At 38.8% G+C, this 23297-nt stretch overlaps 2 long non-coding RNA genes across 2 annotated transcripts; both read left to right on the top strand.

The window, feature by feature from the left end:
- The first annotated feature begins 12223 nt into the window (after positions 1–12223).
- Positions 12224–13988, top strand: LOC135262389 (uncharacterized). The gene is made up of 2 exons (XR_010332206.1): positions 12224–12393; positions 13492–13988. It is a non-coding gene; the product is annotated as an uncharacterized LOC135262389 (long non-coding RNA).
- A 2305-nt stretch (positions 13989–16293) lies between these two features.
- On the top strand, positions 16294–18234 carry LOC135262390 (uncharacterized). The gene is made up of 2 exons (XR_010332207.1): positions 16294–16399; positions 16663–18234. It is a non-coding gene; the product is annotated as an uncharacterized LOC135262390 (long non-coding RNA).
- Positions 18235–23297: the final 5063 nt, after the last annotated feature.

Genomic DNA, 23297 nt, shown 5'->3' on the forward strand with positions numbered 1-23297 from the left:
CTGCTTCAGACAGGGCAGCTGTTACTACCTTCCAGCATAACCTGAAGACCCATCTATTCAGGAAATACGTCTTCCCCCCCCCTTCTCCACCCTGATTCCCATTACCCTCTTTGGCACCATCTTCTATCTATCCTATATTCCTCTACCCACAAGCTGCCTTCAATACATTGATTGCAGTTGAATGATGATTTTCTTAGAGCAAAAGTTTTGGAAGTATTTATGAAAATCATCTGAAAAATTAGGTCCACATAAACCTGGTGTTACACAGTAAATGGGCTTGATAACTTGTTCATATTTCCGCAAACTGCTGACCTGAGAATCTACATTAACAGTCCAATTTTGTTGAAAAATGACTCAAACCAATATGTAGATGTATATACAAAAAGCCATATGCAGTATGACCTTGAAGATGTGGACCATTTTGGGACTGGTAGCTTAGTGAATGTAATATGAAACAATTTTAATTGAAAACATTTGGATAAAACATTTGATAAACTGGGACTGTGCCCGTCAATCAGCATGATCTTTTGATAACGTCACAACACTGTTAGTAAGACACATTAGGCACATTTTTTTCATTTGTCATTACATTACATGTATTTGGTAGACGCTAATCCAAAGCAACATACAATAAGTGCACACCGAAGGTCATTGGAACAACTACAAAAACACAGGTTCGACAAGGTACAATACTCATAGCCACAAGCACATTAAGTGCAGTTCAAACAGCATAGGTTAGGTCAGAGAGTAATGCTTACTAAGTCAAACTAGGAGGAGACAAGCTATAACATGAAGATACACAAAGTACAATAAGTGCTGGATGGAGGTACATGTAACATGAAAGTGGTACAAGAGGTACATGTGTAGCATGAAAAAGGAGGATTATAAAAATGATCCCAGATTCGGATTACCGCACAGAGTGGTGTAGTGGCTGTATGGCACAAGCTGTAGTCACCCGTCTGTATGTATATATAGTGCAACTGAACAGTCTTCTGCACAGTCTTGGAAATGGATTATCTTGGATGTGTAAATGACGTGGTTGTTAGGAGAACTCATTTGGCACATGCCGGTCCTTCAATTTACTCAACAGAGCAGAGGTGCAGGAAGGACAACATGTCCCCCGGGGTGAAGAAAGGTGGAAGCAAGGAGGTGGAAGGGGTGCAGAAAAATTGCTTTTGTGCAAAAGCTGCTGCCATTTCCCATGAGTAGATTGGATTGACCCAAATGTCTTCCTGGAAAGACTTCTGCTGTCAGCTGTCATTGCATCAAATGACCATTTCATGTCTCTTCAGGAGTTTAAAAAACTGTTTGAATGTGTCCTGAATTTTTATTGTTCTCCCATTTGTCATCTAATAAAATAAAATGTTTTATTAGTATTTTGAACTGCATAGCTCTGCTCTGATAATGGTGGTACAAAGCAGACTCCATATAATTGTATACTATTAGTGATTGATTAAAATCTTTAATCATGATCAAAATCTTTAACAAAGAGTGAAAGAGGAATACTGCATATTACAAAAGCATTTCTGCCTACTTTGGACAGAAAGGGCATAACTTTACTAACCTTCTCAGACTGTGAAAAAGAATGTAACAAGACTTTTTTCAAAAAGCTCCCAAAACCAGGCAATCGGGGAGACATCATCTCTCACGGTCTTTCAGAGTTACAATATGTTGAACCATTTCAGTTAACCAATCGAAAGATTAGATCCTTTGCACTTGCAAATCGCTTTCAGACAAAATTATGTGCACAATGTTAGTTATGAATAGATTGTACATTTTATTTTAAAACCTCTTCAAATAAGTTCACACTTTGATAGCCAAATCTCCATAGGACAGGAAATGGGAAAATATGAGGGGAAGTCACCTGACAAAGTCAGATTGAATCATTTTCATGAATAGACCCTCGAATCGTAGGTGTAGCCAATGAGCCACTGATCAAAGACGAAGGGAGATAGGACATGTCAGCACTCGTATTATGACTCAGGGCTTATATTTATTTCAAAGGAAGTGTGGTAATTTCAAATATGAAACCCCTTGTTGCATGCATAGAGCAAAGAGCAACATCCTGTGATGGTGAGCAACTCATCCCCTCTAATTGCACTCGCCTCAAACTTGAACACTGTCACAGACTTTGAAAAGCTGGCACTCAAACAAATCACAGCTTGCGGATGCTGCTTATTTCAGATTCTGCTTTGATGTGTCCACATCCCTGGTTGAGATGAATGGTGTGGTTTAATTTGAACCATTTCTTTTTTCCTGGGTATAACGTCACTACAGGAGTTCAGCAGTTTTGACAGAATGCAGCTTGTATACACTGAGATGCAGTCTTAATTGACCGGAATCACTGGATTACACTTCACTTCTGTAAGTAAAGTTTATCCAAAGAAAAAACAGTTTGCAACGTACAAAAATTCAAAGTTACCCCGCACATGTAAAGCACTGTCTAAAAGTCATTAATTCAAATTTGCAAAATCTAGGTCTGCCTTTAGAAAGGCTTTGGTAATAATGCTCAGAACTTTTGTATTGTGTTATGCCCGGCTCGGTTAGGCCATAACAAAGAAGGGGAGGTCCACATGGTAGCAACAGTTTTCCTAACAAAAGTTTATTAAACTAAATGAAAAATCAAGAAATGGAGTGTGGAATCAGTAATCAGAAGTGTATGCGTGTGTGGATGTAATAAAAACATTATGGTGTGTGTAGGTGTAGGAGGGTGCAACAAACAAAGAAAAACCAAACAAAATGGAGGTGCCCAGGCCGGAGAGTCGGGAGAGAGCCCAGTCAGCTACAAGCAGGCCTTTCATGCCTTCTCCCCCATAGGTACAGCTAATCAAGGGTGCAGCCAGGCACTCAAACTGGCTCCTATGGCACAGGACCTTAAAGAGACAGAACAGGGAGTTACAAACAGGAAGTTCTAGACAAACAGGGAGGGCAGATGGCCAGGGCCATCACAATTGGGGGCTAACTAACAGGCCAAGGTGTTAGTATAGTGGCATTGTTGGCGTACATTGGGCAGTGTCATTGGCTCGTAGTGGCCTACTTTGTCGAAATTCATATCACACACAATGAAATTGGATTACCCAGCACAGGACTCCAGTGGGACAGATTTCCACTGGAAACTTCCACAACTTTCCAACTCCCCAAGTATGTTCTCCCAAAGGTCTCACGGCGACCACTGGAGGCTGCTACTGGTGTGGACGGACAGTAAGACACATCCCAGGCAACTGTTGAAATTAGTCTGAACTAAGATAGCTGTATAACCAAGTTCAATGTATGGGTTTCAATTAGTCTTTTTCTTTGTTTTATGTTTTTCTGATCATTGCAATCAGTTGGCAGTTGTGTAATTGTGTGGATTGGTTCACTGTCCATCTCTTTTCTTCCAGCTAACTTTCCAACTCTAACTCTTAAACTAAAAATCTTAATATAATCAGTATTCGCTGAATAACCCGCTATTAGTTACATGCAGGCCTATAGCTCATGAGTTATTTCAATTTGCCTCTCCTTTATCTAATGAGGCATGTGTACATGTGCATGCACACACACACAATCCAGGAGCCAGGAGTGAGATTTAGACTCAGACTTATTTGTAAGATTAAAATGAGTTTAATCAAATCAGATTCTCGTTAGACATAATTGTCACAAAATCACCGATCACTAAAATGAATCATCAAAAGCTACCATAAAGAATAAAACAAAATTGTCAAAAGTTGTAAGAAAAGTTATCGTAAGAGATATCATAACAGTTGTATTTCATGAGAAACATCAAACCCGGATATTGTAAATGCAGATGAGCAGGTGTGAGATTGTCAGAAAAAGAGTGTGTGGAGAAAAGAGCACATTTTTATGCAGAAAGAAATGGTATCACAGAGGGGAGAGCAGGCAGGGGTGGCTCAGGGTCACAGCATACTGAGACACTTCTAAAACTAATTATAGGCCTACTGTAATACTACAATGCATACAGAGAATATATACAGTATGTATAACTAAACAGTGTAATTAAAACATACATAATTCAAGATTAAGCTGAAATATGTATTAACTAATCATTAATTTCTCAAACAATTAATTTAATCCAATATAATGACAAACTAGTTATTTATCAACATTACTTCTGATTATTTCGGATTTCTTCTATACTTTTCACATCAGTCACCTCTTTGTGCCTTCTAAGGCACACAAACATGTAATTCCTCCTGAACAGTATGTTTAGGTTTGCCAGCAGCCATAGTTACAACAAAATTTGTTTGTTCTAATAAAGCTTATTAATAAGTGTAATAAGTCTTTTGTGTTACAAAATGATTCAGTTGTACCATAACACTGGACAACTCATTATGATACTGTTGGAGCAATTAATTTCAGCTAATTTCTAAGTTATTCTTCATTTTGATGCACACCTAATTGTTTCCACTCAATGTCCTTTTCTGTTTCATTAGAATAGTAATATGCTACTTCCTCGAGTGTAGGGACTCTACAGGAAATATTGATGCGAGGGGACATTCCTTTTGATGCTGCTGCCTTTGCAGCCTCTTCAGCCATTGCATTTCCTTTAGACAAGTCATTTTACTATGACCTGTTATTTTACAAACTGCGATTTTTCCCTCATGACTTGGTTTTGCATGCATTCTTCAGGGACATAACTTGTAATTTATGACTTGTAGGAACCACTCCTACTGTGAGGTATCCTCTCAGACCAAACTGGGCCATAATTATGGATCACATTCTATATGTGTGATCTGTCAGTAAAAATGTTTGATGGGGTTTCAGATTCTTGTGCAATTTATATGGTGGATCGCAGAGCACAAAGTCAAGCCACCTGTGCAGACCCACCCTCCATCAACCGGGCAGTCATTTTCATAAATATTGCTTCAATCAACAAACAATATCACAGCGCCATCCAGGAGTTCTGTTGACACGCAGTGTACTTTTTCAATGATGATGCTTTGAGAGCAGTTGTGGGATTGTCCTTGATCACCCAGTCCTGTGGCAGGGTTCAATCAGTTATCAGATGTCGCAATAACATTCTGCACCAAAGGCGTGGATTCCCACAGTGCTCGTCTCTGGCTGGCGAGACTCAGTAAGCATGTTAGATAAGAGTTTGACAAACTAGTGTGTGGTGTGAAAAAACACCATGTTGTATCCCAGTTTGTTCAGTCTGCTGGATTGCCCATCTGGCACAATCAAGGTCAGTCAAACAATTTGGATGTCCCTTCATGCTAACTGGCTTTAATGAAGAATAGTAAGCTACTATTCCCATCTGTCCATCAGTCTGCTCTTGTGCCAACACAGCATTGTATGCATTTGTTCCTACATGAGCCCAGTGATGGAAATGGTTCAGTGATGTCTGCATGTTTCAAAGCTGGAGAGGAAGCTAATGCAGTTTTCAGAGTAGTGAAGCATTCTACCATTTTCGGTGTCCACATCACTGGGGTCGCACCAGGTAGACCTCCCTTCAAAGCTTAATTGAGAGGCTGGGCCAAATCAGAGAATTCTGAAATATACACTTGATTAAAAAACAGTCCCATAACAGATCGCAAACCAGAAATAGCCATAGGCTTTGGTCATTTTGAAATGGAGCACAACCATGGATTCCAATTCTTGCTCTAAGAATATTACTTCTCATTTCGTTATCTGGGTTTTTGATAGGTTTAAGAGAAACCAGCTTCTTGAAGAGCCCGCAAAACACATCATACTGTCTTTAGGTGTCGGGTCTTGTTTGGAGATTAAAACATCACCACAATACAGTCAATTAAATCTAAACCATACCCAACCCTATTTGTGATCAAGACCTGAAACTCACAGGGGTTACTGGGCAATGCACAACATCAAGTTTTGTCTTTGACTAACTCAGGAAATAGTTTTTCAAAACATTAACATCTGTTGGCCGTTTTCAAGTGTTACAGGGCACATTTATTTTCTCTCAGTCTTCATTGTAACAAAGGGTACAGGGCTTAACATTCATTCTCAGTTCATTCTTTAACAATGACACTTCAGCTTCTAATTTAGACAAAATGTCCACACCTGGAATGTTCCCTACTTTATTAGGGCTTGCCTAAAATTCTCCCCATGTTGTAGTTTTCCCGATTGTAATTAGTATTGGTTGCGACAAAGTGAAATTACTTGTTTCAGATACCACACAAACTACAGAACTACAGGGTGTAAGTGGCAATGAGCATGTTGTGACAAAAACAGAAGGACCAGTACCTACCAGAAAAATCTCAGACTGGCCTCCTAGGCTGAGATGGAGATATGGACATGGATCTTAATTTTCTGTGTTTCCCGAGGTCAGACTCCTAGTTCATTAACTGTCTGAGAAGTTCACCCTGATCCATAACAGGGAGAGCCAGTTGTCTTTGCTGAAAATTCTGAACTGCTTCATCTGGGCAGGTGTTGGCCCAGTGACCCAACTGTCCACAAATACGGCATGGATGTGTCTGTGGGGAGGGAGTCTGACACTCTCCCTTTCCCCTGATATTTTGGTTTAAAACCTCCCTTCTGTCCAGGGAATGTTTGGGTTTGTACCATCGCAGCAACTGATTTCACCTTAGACTTAACACCCTGTCTCACTTTCTGTTTTTGAACAGTTTTATCAGCTCTGTTTCCCCAGGAAAGGAACTCACTCCAGCCACTGATAGTGGAAATGGTTGTCTGCTGCTTTTTTCTCATAGCTGCATTCATATTTTTCATTGCCAAATTCAACACATCAGGATCAATTGAGCATACATTATTTATGCTGTCCATATATTCACCGTGTTTCTTGTAAAGTCTTGCTGCATAGTCTCCAAATGACTCATCTCCCTGCAGAATTCCCATCAAAGTCTGGTAGCTCACTGAGACACTCCCTAACACATCTTGCATATCATGTTTGAGAGCAGAACATGTCGCCGGAATATCGGCTGCGGTGGCGGAATGCAGATAGTCTAATTTTCTGTATCATCAACATGCGCTGCTGGGCAGAGACACTCAGCAATGTTGTACAAGTCATGTCATGTTCTGTGTTCTCATAGCAGTCCATAACCTAGACTATGTCCCACAGTTAGGATTATTAGGCTTCAGCAGCAGAATCACATTTATAATTGCAGCCCTTTCCATAGGTGTGGATGCATGCCAGACACCTGCAGTACTCTGAGCCGTGATGGCTGCGTACTGATTAACTAGCCATAGTGGGGAACTACTAGTTGGATCAGCAGGTGTGGTACTTGGTTTCTATGTTGCCTCAACAGCATCAGGACTCGTGTTACGTGGGGTTATCGGGGCAACAGACATTCTCTGAATAATGGGAGCAGAGGGCCTTGGAGTCACAGGAGAAACTGAAGAAGTATAATCAGGCAGAAGGCACAGTGGGAGATTATTCAAATCAGGATATAGTTTACAAACTGGAGCAACATTGAGGGGGTCAATTATCTTATTGCCATTACATTCAATTGTGTCCAAACATTTCGCTATAACTTCAAGTTCCTTATCCCAATCTTGAACCTTATCTGCAGTAAAGCGTCCCTCGTACACCATTGTCATTGTACTTGTCATTCAATTTCCAAATTTTCTGCTGCATTCACACAAATCACAAGTCAATCTGTACACACCACATGGTTGACCATTACTTCTAACTGTAACGCCTTTAGCATCAGCAGCCCATTGCGCACACAGCACTGTACCATACTTTCTCTTTATCTGTATCACTCATTTCTTCAATCAGCCATTTACACTGTCTACTTCAGGTTGAATCCATCCTTCAACATTAGCTTTTCAACATGTGGCTTTTTAGTCTCTAACACTCCAGCACATGCCCAGCATCACTAGCACTACTAAATTTACTTTAGTAAAAATCCGTTCTCCATTTGTTCTACAAGCAACTCATGTTAGTAGCAAACTAGAGAGGAAGCAAGAAAGAAAAGAAGCAACTCAGAAATACAAACAATATGAAATACAGGATTTCTTCTAATTGGGCATACATTCATTTCTTCTAACTATAGAACAACATTTAGTCAGGAGGTATTCAAGGAAATTTTCATTCTTAAAGTTAATAAGAATTAAATTGAGTTGCTAAGCAGACTGTCATCAAAAAATAATTATGTTGTTGCATAATAAGAAAGAGATCATAAGCCATTCGGGTTGACAGTATATACACAGAATCACCTGATATGGATGTAAATACCCTCAAACTAAAGCTGGCAGTCTGTATGTTAACCTCAATCATGGTCTCATTTCACATCCAGTCTGCTGGAGCACAGAGCCTGATCTGTCTAGAAATTACAGCCCTTTTTATGCATAGCCCCCCATTTTATGATGTTCAGATTCAACCAAGAACTTTCCACTTTTTGGCCCTGAAAAACCCCTTGTTTGCTTTAGCAAGATGTCCTGCTGCAGGTTGCAGCAACACCCAATGGAGTTGTGGCATTTGGTTGGATCTGAGCAGATAAGTCCTTTTGTATTGCACTGGGAGGTTCAAATAATTATTACGAAATATACACGAAAATGTATTCATGTTCACGAACTGCTTAACTGGCTATCTTGTTTCTTCCTGCTTGGCAGCCATATACTAGCTGGGCTACTCATCTCTAATACTCACAGACCATAGTAATTGCAGCTGGCTTCAGTCGGGTTGTGGCCCAAAGAACAATCTGTCCACGTACATAAGACCCCCTCCTCCACGTAATTTGATTTAATAGTGAAGTCGTCACTGTAGACCCATCACCCCCATAGTTGCTGTGTCAGTGACATTTTGCAAAAATGAATTCGTTTTGTATGGGGATACGCATTTGAGCATCCTGGAGCAATGCAAAAGGAACCTTTTTGTGTTCGGTTTTGTTTTTTCCTCCCACAAGTCATCACTGAGTTCAGTAATAAGTAATAAGAATAGCTTGAGCAGCTGAGAAGAACCAACTTGGTGACGTCATGAGCAAGCTTGTTCCAAGATAGCTGAAATCTAAATACACCTACATTTGACAATTCTGCTTTCGCCGGATTGACCGTTAGTCAGGTTAGCTATCTTGCTAACGACACAACAGACCAAGTGTATAATGTTACCACAGACGGCACTTAAGGACTACTGTAAATTCAGCGTTGCACTTCAGTCCGGTAGGTAATGTTACCGGTCGTATAGAAACTGGTACAAGATAATGACTTCTTCACGGCAAGTATATTGATTTTATTTAAACATTCACATTGTACCTGTACTGGTGTGCCTGTACTGTACTGGTAACTACTTTTTAACTGGGCTACTGTAGCTTTGCTGCAACGCCGTATTTCTAAATTAATGTTAGCTAGCCCTATATACCCTCTACTGATACGATTAGTAGGTCTGTTGTGTATAATAGGGCATTCAAAATGGTTACATTTAAAAATATGACGTACACTTTCATTTATTTGTCATTCATGGTAAAAGAAAAATGATTGCCTCTATATTTCTTTCAGATATGTGTTTGCATGCATTTTTGTGCATGCATGGTTCTCATAGCCTACATGAATTGCTATTATCACTTACTCATAATGAACACAGTACAACAAGACATAAAATCTGATGCTACCCAATGTTTCCTAAATTGTTACAAGTAACTTGGCCCTGTCTTTTTTAATCTTACCATCTGAAAACAATGTCGTCATTCAAACTTTGTGTCTCGTCAAAAATTGCCTCCTGCAAGACATTTAAATGAATGTATGAAACTGCTGGTCAATACCTAAAGAAAGGATATTGATTGCTCATTTTGCAAAATGTACAAAGTCTTTGTATATTTGCAAAAACTGATTGTAAAATAAATACTGTACATTAATACATATACACATACAGTATATGCAATACTTCATTATCCAGATGGGGACATTTCCCTAGCAGCATGTAATATTAACATAAATACAAATAAAAAGTAGACATATTGAGGCCTATTAAATATTTAATATTTAATCTTACAAACCTATCCACAATGCATGTACTGTATTCCTGTACACTCAGGGCCAAGTTACTTGAAACAATTTATGAAATATTGGGTAGCATTGCTTTGGAATACAGCGCGTTTCATTTGTGTGAGCTAAGATAGCCAATATTATTTCATGTAACTTGGCGCAATTTTGATATCAATACATTTAATGGCTGGCCTAGATTTGGATGAATGGCTTATAGACAACGCTTTGTATGAGTGAGTAACGCTGAAAACGTGTTTTTCATCAGATTAACTAGTCACAGCCGTGTTCACATGCAATCGCCACTGCCGATTCAGGGAGGTAAAAGGCATCCACGGTTCTCCATAGTTCTGTGAAATACGTGGTGTCACCAGCCTGCTCCTTTTCACACCACAGTCCACAGCCAAGCTTAAGTAGACTTGATTCAGAGGAAGACATCTCATATGCAAACATATACATAGTGTACATACATATGACTACCGTCACTGAGTGACAGAGAAAATTATCTCCACCTCAGATGAAGATTTTGAATGAATTGTCTTGGTCACAATTCAAAGGTCACATATTTGTGGATGGACATTTCTGTGCTTTAGAAAATACACATTTTGAACAAATGTTCAAGGTTATGCATAATTATATGGTGCCGTGAATCTCGCCTGAATGAGATATTGTATTTGCTGAATGTCACATGTAATTAAAGTTAATCTATCCTCAAAAAGGTCACACACCATCCTATGTGGGTGAGATGAGACTTGCTTGTTGCGATTCACACAGGCTGGGCTTTTATGCTGTACTTCCAGAGACATTGTTCCTCATGTTATATTTTAATTAGACAGATTACTCACGATTAGGTGTGTGTTCAGAATTTTATTGGCACTCTTAATTGCTAAAGATAATTAGAAATTATGTGTGGAGGTCTGGCCATGTCTTTGTTTTTTCTGTGCAGTTCAGAAGGTCACCTTGACTGGTACATATGCAGTTCTACTTAAAGACTATTTTTACAGTGTCATTTTTACACTGTTTCTATTCATTTGTTTTTTTAATTTTTTTAAATGATAACAATTATTGACAAGAACTACATATCATACTGGGTTACATCTGATCAGAGTACTCCTTTACCAATCAAACTTCCACACAATTTAGTGCAATCCGTATATTAGGGTTGCCCACACTTAAAATGCATGCCATATAAAATGCATTGGCAAAGTTTGTTACCATCACATAATATAAGCCGAATTCCATAGAAACCTGTATTGACATAAAAGTTAAATTAGACCAGTATCATGTCTGGACAAAATCCCAGCTTTAGATTCACACCATTATCCGCTGGATATTGAAAGTGAAATTCCCTGCCTAAAATGGAGTAGATCTATTGAGTCACCACGACTGCTCTGCCCCATATAAAACGCATTGGCAAAGTTAATCGTACTACTGTCATGTAATATTGGACATTTACGGTTCCATGTCATAAATTTCTGAGTGTACAATGGAGTCTATATCATGAATGGTCATGCTTCATGTAACAAAGTTCTGAACAGTAGCAGATTGGCAACATTTAATGTCAATTAAGTGTATCTGCCTGTCAGGCATCAGCCATAAGGGAGAGGGATGAAAACGGGTTGGAATTTGAATTTTAAACTGATGCATTTTTAAAAATGACATGCAATCTAGAAGCATTACCTCTGCAATCAATTAGTTGATCGCGATTGACGTATTGGGCACGCTTACAATATGACTTTAGTTAATGACGTCAAATCCAGAGACAAAATGTGATTTGCATGATAATTTTGAAATTAAATGGAAGGCAGCAGCCCATATTATTATTCTTCCAGGTATCACTGAAGAATAGGTCTCTCAAGTGATGCTCTACTTGAGTGGAATGGATGCAGAATTTGGGTGTAAGGATTGGGAGACGGAGACTAAGCGCAACCGAACAGGGATCTTAGAGTCTCATTAAAAACTGAGCACGCCACAAAATCTCTTTCGAGATCGAGGAAGGGTAAAGATAAACGAACAGAAACGACTACAACTCCACTGGAATATCCCAACTAAATAAGGGAACTTTATAGACGTTACAAAGCGCTGAAAAGCACTGTTTGGTTACCAGTACCGGCTCTTGTGTGTAGATGACACCGAAGCACCAGCTTTCTGTGAACCCACACCTTAAGTGACGTTAGACAGGTGCCACAGCTAACGCAATCAACACGCCTGCCGAGCTCTGAACCAATCAGCGCGGAAAGGGTCTGTAGGCAGAGTGAATTCCGCATGCCTACAGCCCATTAACCCAAACGAGGTGACAAACTCTAATTAGAGAAGCAGGGGTGGAAAGGAATAGAGCAGAATGCTCAAGCCACCCAAAACCATGACATTGGGTACAAGTGGTGGCAAGATGTGGATCTCTCCAGGGCAGTGGTCTCCAACCCTGGTCCTGGAGAGCTACAGGGTCTGCTGGTTTTTGTTTTCACCTTAATATCAGCACCCAATTGAGACCCAAGACACCAGGTGAGTTGAGTTAACTGTGTAATCAACTGCTCTAATTGATTCATGAAGTGCAGAGTCACTATGAAAACCAGCAGACCCTGTAGCTCTCCAGGACCAGGGTTGGAGACCACTGCTCCAGGGCATGTTTTGCTAAATGGACCCCTCAATGCACCAGGCAGAATGTTACACATCTTCCACTCTTCCACATCTGAACGAACAAAGCACCATGCTGCTATGTAATATTGTGATTCTACATCTCCTCTCTCCTCTAATGTTACTAATCATACACCTCTGTCTCAAAAATCACAGCAGATTCAATTTGGTCCCTCTTAAATTAAAGGTTCCAATTGGTGGGGGCTAACATTGTTACTATATAAAATTTACATACAGAACTTATTATAATAATTATTATTATTATTTCATTATGGTCTTGAGCTTATGGTCTGAGTCTCCAGGCCTCTCTAGACCTATAGACCTAAATGTGGTCCTATAATAGGACTGCAGGCACTCAAAAAAGGATTTAATAACACGTGAAAATATAAAATTTAAATTATTTAATTAGCATAGGTTTTATTTCTTTGTTGATTGAGAATTACATCAAAATTACATAATGATTTTAATGCAACAGTAAGCATTTGCAAGCCTGCAAATGGGCCAATCAAATATTTTCAGCCAGCTACCTCCCACAGCTATCTTTGGAAGTATTTTTGCAGGATAACCATATTGAATAATTGTATTACATTACAATTTTAGGCATTTAGCATGGTCTTATCCAGAGCACTAAATGTTTACATACAACCCATGTATACAGCTGGTTATATACTGAATTCAGTTTTGTGTCCCTTTCTTAACTGTACAATGAGAGTTCCCCAGCTGGGGATCCAACATACAACCTTGGAGTTGTACGCCTTTACATTAATGCTACGCTGTGACCCCATGCCTGATTTAATATGCTTTTAGAAATTGGGCATTTCTCTCATGTCCTGCCTCTTCGGAGCTTGTTTTCTTTCTGAAAAACAACACGAATGAACATGTGCAAAGGAAGTCCAGAAATCGATTTTTAAAAGCATTACCTGAGCTTGCATCACTTATTTGTCTCTCTTTTACCCCACATTCAAGGTTCTGTCTTCTAAAGCCTCAACTCACCGTCTTCTCAACCCCCACAAACAAAGCCCCAGTAGTATCGTCTGTTCATCCATGTGGCAATGTGATGCGTCTCAGCTCTTCAAGAACCCAGTCCATTTTTGTCGCCCCCAGTGTCTCTATCAGCATTCCAAGGGATCTCCAGCAGAAAGAGACACCTGCGGTATTTGTACAATGAATGACACTAATTACACATAAAAATGCATTATCGTTCAAAGTGGGTTCTCGGAAAATCGTGTCTTACAAGTATGCAGAGGTTACCGTTTCAGTGCTGTGGATGTATACAGGATATAAGCCATTTTGAATTAGAAGTAAAAGAAACTTGAATGTACAGGAAAGGAAAATTGAAATACTGTACAGTCTTCCTGCAAAAAGAGTGGAGCTAACAATGAAATAAATCTAATCACGTTTTTCCCTGTCATGTTCACTTTAAAACTTGCCAATGAAGGCTCATTAAAAGTTAAAGTCTCCACCCTAACACTTTTTTTTATGTCAGATCTTTTTTTGCTTCACTTTAATGAGTTGAAAATAAATGCTTCAAGTGTCACATTTAAACTCACAGAATTGAACACAAACCTCAAGAGTGAAACATCCTGGAAAAAAGTAGAGGCTGTCCTAAAATCGGTCAAATTATTTGATTACTTTTTTATTTGATACTTAATGTTCATTTGATTTAACATGATATAAAACAAATTTTACATCTACATTTACTGCAGTTGATTATTGTTGCTTGTTGACATGTCTGTGTGTGAATGTACCAAAACAGAAAAAAGCAAAAACGTTTTATAGAAAAAAAAGACAAGAAACCTTTGAAGACAGGTATGCTCCTATTTCAATAGCAATATTCATTATTTATATTTAGATAGTTTATTGATAGCTCATTTTGACCCGTATTGGTATTAAATTGGTAAATGAATGTTTCCTGCCTTTAATATATGTTATTATGCCTAACTGACAGAAAATAAGTACATGGTATCAAACTCATCTGAGCCCTTTCATTTGGCAACTGTTTCATTTTTCCATCTCCGTCATCCATTTATTTTAATGAACTATGATCAACCGTATGACAAAACCATTTGGCTCAAGCAGCAGCCAGTCCTACAGAAAGCACACTTCACACAAAATCCATGTATTATTATTATTATTATTATTTCACTCTACAATTCCCATTAATTTGGAGGGGATTGTACAGTACATGGCACATGCTTACACACACATTATATCATATATTATGTATAATTATGTATATTATGTATAATTCTTGGATGTTAACTGAATTTCAGCCTAGGGCTGGACAAAAGTTTTTTCAGAAGGTCTGAAGTTTGATATTTAAAAAAAAAAGACATTTATTAAGTTTAAGAGTTTTATTAAGAATGTGCCAATTTACTTAAAACATGGACAGTGATATGTCAGAAATGTGACACAGTTACTCTACACAATAGTAGTAATATTTATTGTCGGCATACTTATCAACAAACCTGTCTTACTTAGAAGGAAAATTGCAATCATGACAGCCATGTCTTACAATTACAGGATTTTCCTCCATGACCCAATTTTGAACAATTAATGCTCAATTTAGGGGAGGCAATAAATTGATTAAAAACTAGGAATCTGCACAAGTTATTGAGATAATAATAATAATAATAATAATAATAATAAACCTGCTACTGTATTCTTGTGATCATGAATTATGTTAGCAAAAGGGTCTGCAATTTCTCCTGTTGCAAACCACAAGAGTGCCAAATGCTCAAGTCTGCAGCAAACGATAATATAACTGATGACGTATTTCTGTAATTAAGCCAGCTTTTTATGTTTGAATGCTGCACTTGCGCTCGTTTTTGTATGTGTCTGGCACTTCAGAGGCATTTGTATTAGCTATGTTTGCGATTTTCGCTTCAAAGCTGTAAGTTTTTTTTTTTTGTATTTACTTTTTGTTTTTGTATTTTGCAGTTCATTCTGTGATCTTTGTGGCCTACTGCTTTGCGGCTGAGGTGTTGTTGGTCCTAGATGTTGGTCCCATATGTGTTTAACTTTTATTAAAGGTGTTTTAATAAATGTAGAAATAACAGCACTTTGCATGCTTAGCCCTCCCATTTCTGGGCACCATAATGTGAAAATTTAGGACAATCAAAACTATGCATATGTAAACAATGATGCAAAGCAAGAAATCTCTTGATTGATACTGTAGATACACCCAGGCTAATAATGTGGCACACATATTCTAGAAAGTGAGTTTCCCGGTCCATTTATTATAGAATTTGGAATCTTGTTTTTTACAAATTGGAATAAGTTCCTGTGGAAGAATGGTGTTTATGCACCCAGTACGCTTGGGCATATTCATATAGCTTACTTTTTGTTTTAATTATTATTTGGGAGTGAGAAGGATATTATTATCTCATATACATGACATATACATATTAGTGTTTACCAATCAAAATTAAGCATTCATACAAGCAATTGCATAAGTATATATACCGTATGCTAGCTGTTTTTATTATGTATATATGCTATGTATAGATTTATAGATATATACATTATTCTATTATGTATTAAGGAAGCATTTTTGTACTGTAACTTTCATGAGGTTAGTACTTCCGTGGTTAAAATTATCCTCAAGTACAGGTGTAGCCTGTTCCCCTTGACTTGTCTCTTGTCTCTTAGGGATGTGAACTAAGCAAAGCACTGTAGTGGTTGACTGTTACTGGTCATGCTGAAACCCTTCACTGGTATGCTATCATAAATCTCTTTTCAAAGTCCCGCTTTCTTTTCTTGTTAGTGGAGATGGAATGAGGACCTGTTTGCGTTTGATGTGGTGCATCCCAGATACCAAATTAATGTGGTCTAAGTGCCTTACCAGGGATGCAAATGAGACAGTGGAGAGATGGTGAGTTTGATCTTCAAAGCTCTTGCAGATCTTGCAGTTTCATAATCTGGTTTATTTCTGAGTAAGACTGATAAGGTCCTGTCTGTGTAGCATGGAGAGAAGCCTCTTCATATCTCTTTGCCTTAACATCACATAAAAACTACTGAATCAAAATGAGGGTCTACTCTCTCTCTGAGGGTAGACCGTCTCTTTTTGAAGCTAAATGTTCTATACTTTGCATATGGCTAATTGTTGCACAAGTGAATCCTGTTATTGTATTGCAGAGAAAGTGATTGCAACACACTGCAAATTGAAAAGATCAAGTCTACTGGAGGATGGGAAGCAGAGAGCTCCAGTCACCATGCTATTAATTATTTAAAAACTCAAGTGATACTGTCAGACACAGCTGTCTGTTGACACCTTAATATAAATGTACACCCTCGTGCTAGTCTTGCGGAACCTACACTGCTATATTGGAGGTGAGAATCGGAGTTGACACCTTCTCCAGTGCAGGAGTTTTAATGGGGTAGACAATCTCGAAGGCCAGGAAAATTAATGCCAAGTGAGTCTTCCTACCATCCCATCTCATTATAGAAGATTTGACGGGACCCTTGACAGTTCAGAGCTGGAAATGCCTGAATTGATGTAGCACCTGTTCACTTGCCATGAGCTACTGGTTGTTGCCATGGCCTCTGTCAAGGGATATAGCCTAGCAACTACCCAGTTTCCCCAAATAGACATCTTTAGCAGGTTCACTTCTCTTCACTTTATTTTCCAACTACATAGATGAAAAATGAAAAGAAAAAAGTAAAAAAAAAATAAAATAAAAAAAACTGCACTTCATTATGTGACTCACTGAAACAGGCTTCTCATTCAGTATCAAATGTGTCAGTTTCTATATCCTGTTCCATTACACCTAGTTAATATTTGATAACGCTCCCTTGCAGTAGTACTGACATGAGATCTGTAAGGACAGCCTCATAAAAATATTCGGGAATGCCTTAAAAACTGCATGAGCTGTTGGGACATTTTTTTTCACTTTCCCCAGCGAGGTCATCTAGAGAGAAATCAAAGGGAATAGTATACATTTTTAAACCGTCTTCAGGATAAAATCAATGCCTGAGGACCATATGAGAGAGGATAAATGGAGCGGAATTCAAAATGGTTTAACAGAGCACAGAAAAAACAGTTTTAAGGCATCAATATTACTTTACATAATTTATGTTCTTAGCTGATGTCCAGGGCAACCTGCATGGCTTACAGTACAGTCACACATTATCCACTTAAATTCCAAGATATACCAAAGCAATTCAGGACAACTGCCTTGCTCGAGGGTATGACAGCAGTGCCATGCAAGGGAATGGATTCTTCAACCTTTGAGGTACTAGCCCAGCTGCCTGGCCAAAGTATCACTTTATCACCACCCCATTCACATTTAACAGTGAACATTGTTGAGTTCTTAATAGAGGAAGCTCAGGTTTTCATCATAATATTCAGTATGCTTGTTTGTCAATCATGACGGAATAACTGACTAACAACTTAGTCCTTGTTTTTAGTTTTATTTTGGGCTGATTTACTCTTTGCTCACTCACATCCAGTATTGCAGGTGTGCTTTGGCTAAGGATATTCTGGGTATTATCGTCATCCTAAATTACACCTCTGGCCAATGCTTTTATGTTCACTGTCATCCCTTCTTTAATCTGTAGCGACAGATCATTTAGACCTGTCTGAACACAGGTGCTGGGTTCTGAAAAAAGTGGTCTTATTTAAATTTTTACTGGTTGTTTTCTAACCCGTTTGTCATTGGCTAATGCACTAAAATTGTTAATTTAATAAAAAAGGTTAATAACGAAAGACCGAAATTGTATTACATGGCATATTATTACATTAACAGTTGAAGTATTACATTATCCAGAAATAAATTGTAACACCTGGTCAATGTACTGTAATAACCACCAGTTGATGCAATACGTTTTAAAATTAAAAAAAAAAACTAACCAGAAAAAGTTATAACCATTTAATATTTCTATTACATTAATCGGTAGTTATTACATTAAAGACCACAAAGTTCTTACATTAACGTTACTATTTTATTACATAACCGTTTTTATTATATTAACTGTTGTTAGTCTATCCATTTCTATTAAATGTGACTTCTGAGAAACATTTGCCAAACATAGTTCAGAGAATAGAAAACTTGCCAGAAGTCAACACCCTTTTCTCTTGGTAGATTGGCTGTCTCTCTCTTTCATTGTGTTTACCTATAGTCAACTATACTGCTTCGCAACGTTTAAGCGAGTCCCGATTCAGGGGTTACAGTGTGGCTGTACATTCATGCATCTTCTTTATTTAAGAATCAACAAGCTCCTATTCCCACTGTGTGATTGAATGTGGTGATTTAATGACCATCTTAAACCGGGGAAGTGTAAAACATTACCCTCCTCTCAGACATTAATAATTAACACATGGCGACACTCCTGTTTTTCATATGTCTAGCCTCTTGGTCTGGATAGCAGTGGCTTTGCTGGCTTTAATTATGCATCTCAGTGTTTGTTGCTTTTTGCTGGGGAAACTCTTAATTAACTCCCATGGGCCGCCAAAACATGGCTTCCATGTACTGGACACTGACCTTCAGAATGAGAGAAGCACCACACTCATTGGAGAAAAAAAAAGTTTCAGCCCTGATTTAGGTCAGAAGAACTTGTTGAGCTGCATAGCCTGTCACTGCCAGGATTTTAAATCTGAAATGCATCATAAATCTACCAGACCACAAAAAATAAAGTTGACCTGAGCCCCCTGTTCTAGTCATTGGAGGGGAAAGGAATGAATGCTTACAACTCAACCCACATCAAGATTCTACAAAGAGATAAATAGTTCACTGTTAGTACAATGATAGCAAGTAAATATTTCATGCATTTTTGTATTCTCTGTACAATGACTTTAAGTTAATAATAACAATCTTCTAATTATCCAACTGACTGTTTATTTTCCAGTCTTTGCTCTCCTCTATAGCCTGCAGACTGCTCACTGAACTCCCTTGTGAAGGGTTCTCATTAGCATTGCTGTTGTCCCTCCAGCTAGTCAAAGTAACCAACAAGAACACTTGGTAACTAAGACCTTTAAAGAACACATTGACATTCACTTATGCCTGTTCAGACATCCATGAATGAAAGTGGCCTGCATAACCTGTAGCAGATTCCAGCCCTTGGTTACGCTGGCTTATCTAAAAGACAAAGGGTTAAATTTGACAGAAGCGTCAAAGACATGGGGGTTTGGCAGCACAGCTGCAGAAGCCTAAGGAGTGGATGTTTTGCTCCACCTTTCCAAGAGAAGGAGGAAGTGGCCCATTAGCATGCCGGAGACGCGGCCAGGAGACCCACGGTGCGACGGATTGCAGAGCCAGAGTCACTCAAGCGGCTCAGAGGGCCACTGGATAAGAAAATGATGCTGCTCTAATTTAACAGCTAATTTGCCTCCATTCTCTTGTGTTAATCTTGAAAGGGAAAATAGGCCATGTCGGGCGGGAGATTGACGTCCACGTATTTTAGAGCACGGGCCTGCATTTGGGGACCATACCATCTGCTTGAGGATCCTCTCATCGTACCTTTTTAATTTCCCATGTAGCAAACAACCCTGAGATGAAGTTGTGTACTGAAATGTGCTGTGGAGTTAAGTCACATATTAGTCACATAATGCAAGTGAGGCGAGGAGAGTTGAAATGAGAAACCTGCCTATAATGTTGGGGGGGGAGACACATTATAAATCTTAAGGCAGATTAATTTCTCATCATCGAAAGGTCAGAGTCAAGCTATATTACAGCTGTCTCAGATTTCCATAGTAATAGAACTATTTGCATTTGCTTTGTTTTCAATCTGTCCCTATTTCTTTATCAGTGATTATAAATACCTGTTTATGCAAAGCATCATGTCTTCAAAACATCTGGCCTTGTCAAGAAAACCTGGTTCTGTATGTTATCAGCACAAGGTTGATTTCTCACCTGTCTAGAACTAAATGATTTCTTTTTGCAAAATTATCTTCTTTTTTTTTTGATTCAGCAGCCGCAAAATACTGTTGGTGTTCTCCCAGCCAGGTAGGGTGGCTTACGTTGACTATAGTTCATCTCACTGCTGTATGAATGTCACCAAACTACACACCAGGCATCACCTAGCTACTCACCTGGCAGCTACAAGTTGCCATTTGTTATCAGTGCCTTATTAGTGCTATGTCTTCAATAGTATTTTGTGTGGCCTATGGTGTGAGAAAGTCATTGGACTGCAGGCAGGGGTACTAAAGGAGTACACACACTATGAGGGTGATGACAGGCACACTAGAATCATAACTGATGATTCCCGGAAATGAGAGGAAAAAAGTAAAGAGGAAAAAGTCATGTAATTTCTTTATGACAAAAACTAGACAAGTCAACTGGATCTCTGGAGGCATGTTTCACTGAATAATGGAACTTCCAAGACCAAAACTATTGAGAAAATGGGAACTTGTTGTCCAGTAGTATCTACAAGCATTGCTTTGCCTTGCCTATTAATCACTATTATGTTGCAGAGAGATAATTACATTGTTGTAATGTGGAGTGGTAAAGAAGTAACATAGCAAGCAGTTTAAGAAAAAGTGCTTACTTCCAAACATGGGCAATGTAACATATAGCTGACATTTTTAAGTATATGTTATTTCTCAGATGTCACCTTGACACCAATTATCTGACAGTGCTTAGTAAAGGCATTAGGCAGTGTATGCATTGTAAGGTATATAATGCAACACACATCCATGGCTTATAAGTAAAAAAAAAAATTTAAAAAATTTAAAAAAATATGACCATCATAAGACAGTTACTAAGGAAGTGAAGTCACAATTTCCTTTCATATTAGGAACATAACTTTTTGTTCCCAAATCAAGACCCCTAACCACCGGGAACTAACCTGTTTGTGTCACTGAGATTGATTTGTCCTTTCATATTGCCTGTTATAGAGGTCCCTGCAGCCTGAACTGAGACTCCCAGGGTGCATTTTGGAGAACAGGTAACAGTGACCTCATCAGTTGCCAATGAACCAGGGTTGCTCTGAGGCTCCCAGGACTTCATTAATAAAACCTCTACCCCAGCCCACCTTCTAGTCAATCTCAGAAGCGTAGAAACACTTGTGACTCAGAAAACATGGCTCTGTCTTGGCCCTTCCTCCTCTTCTGCTTTGATCTCGTCTTGTCTCCGGCCACCTCTGAGATCTCCTCTGCATTAGCATGTCTGCTCAAACAATTACCTCCCACATGCAGCCAGCCCAGCTTTCTCCCAAGCCCACAATATACAGACTAGACTACCCCAGCCCCCCATCCACAGCACTATAGACACAATTGTTTGCTCTGCTCCTTCTATTTATGTTGATTTATATATTCAAATCTCAAAAACTTCTCCCAGTTCCCCTCTGGGAAGAGTTTTCTGTCTGCGGGGAGAAGATGTACTCCGTGCAGCTCCTGTGTGCTGACCTCTGCCTAACTGTTAGGGGCACAGAGCATTGTAAATGTACCCAGCCTGTCAGCTTCTCGATGATATCAATTCCACCCACCACACTGGGATTAAAGTGCAGGAAGGGGGAGGGGGTGGGAGTTAGATGGGTGTGTGATCGAGTTCTCACATAGGTGCCAAGGGGTGTGGTGGTGTTGGAAATTAGTTTTCAAGTTTTCATCAGATTCAGGTGGTTTGGGACCCCATTAAGCCTTTGACCCTTGCAAGGAAAATAAAGTTGTATAACTCACTGAGACACTCAAGCCCAAGGCTGACTGTCCTGCTTTTGGGTTGACACAGCAGCCTATTCAGTTGTCTACAGCAGACATTTAAACCTTTCCTGATTTAGGAAATTAGGATAGTTTGTTTGTTTCACACATTTTATTTTTCATGACTAAAAATAGAAAGGATTACCAAAAAATGTATGCACTGTTCAGTCTTGAAAGGATTATTTGTTTCAGGCATTTTGTTTTCACCCTGCAGGTTGGGCTACCCCCTACTCGCCTTCACAGGTGGTAAGGCAGTCTGACCTCCTCACATTCCTTGCCTATCTTTTATTGGAGGCATCAGAGGCAAAAAGCAAAGCTGAAAATATCACGGAAACTAAATGGCCCTGTAACAGTAGTCTTTGGATATCTGCAATTGTCTCATTGTGTTTTAATAACAAAATAGTAAATATTAAATTTTACCTAGGCTGGTCTGTGGATACACATCCTAGAAGGGTAAAATTTGACAAGTAACATTACAGAAATAAGGGGGAAAGTCATATTGCAAAATGGGAGTGATGGAAAATATGAAACAGATACCTTGCTCTGTGCTGTTCACATACAGCAGTGTCAAGTTTAAAGATTCAGCCCTCCATCAAACATGTTTGACTATAGCCATCAGATTTTTTACCTCACTTGTCAGGTCCTGTATAGATTTTCCATGGTCAGACATTATAATGTTACATAAAATCATTTTCTTAATACCCTCAGCAATCATGATGTGAAATATAGGACCTTCCACACAGGAATAATTTGTTTCTGACATGTTGTGTTGGCTATGTTGCTTTTCACATAAAGGAAATATATTGGAGCAGAACTTAAAATGTATAAAATGCATTCAATTAAATGGAACCCATAATCACATGAAAATGGGGGAGATTAAACAGAAAGAGAACCTATTTGCACTTTCTTTTTTCATTTTAGCTGTCAGTTCCCAAGCTTTGAAAAACATTGCACATACTGAGACATCTTGTTCAAAAGACATCTTCATTTCCTGTTTACCCCGTTACTATGAAGCAGGGAACATCTACAGAGTGAGATAAAACGAGTGTGGATTCAGAATATTGCCGCTTCAGATAACCATGTAGTTGGAATGCACATTTCTAAATCACTCCGCCATCTGCAAGCAAATATATATGTACAT

This window comes from Anguilla rostrata, chromosome 9, assembly GCF_018555375.3.
Source record: "Anguilla rostrata isolate EN2019 chromosome 9, ASM1855537v3, whole genome shotgun sequence".
In the NCBI taxonomy this organism is placed as follows: domain Eukaryota; kingdom Metazoa; phylum Chordata; class Actinopteri; order Anguilliformes; family Anguillidae; genus Anguilla; species Anguilla rostrata.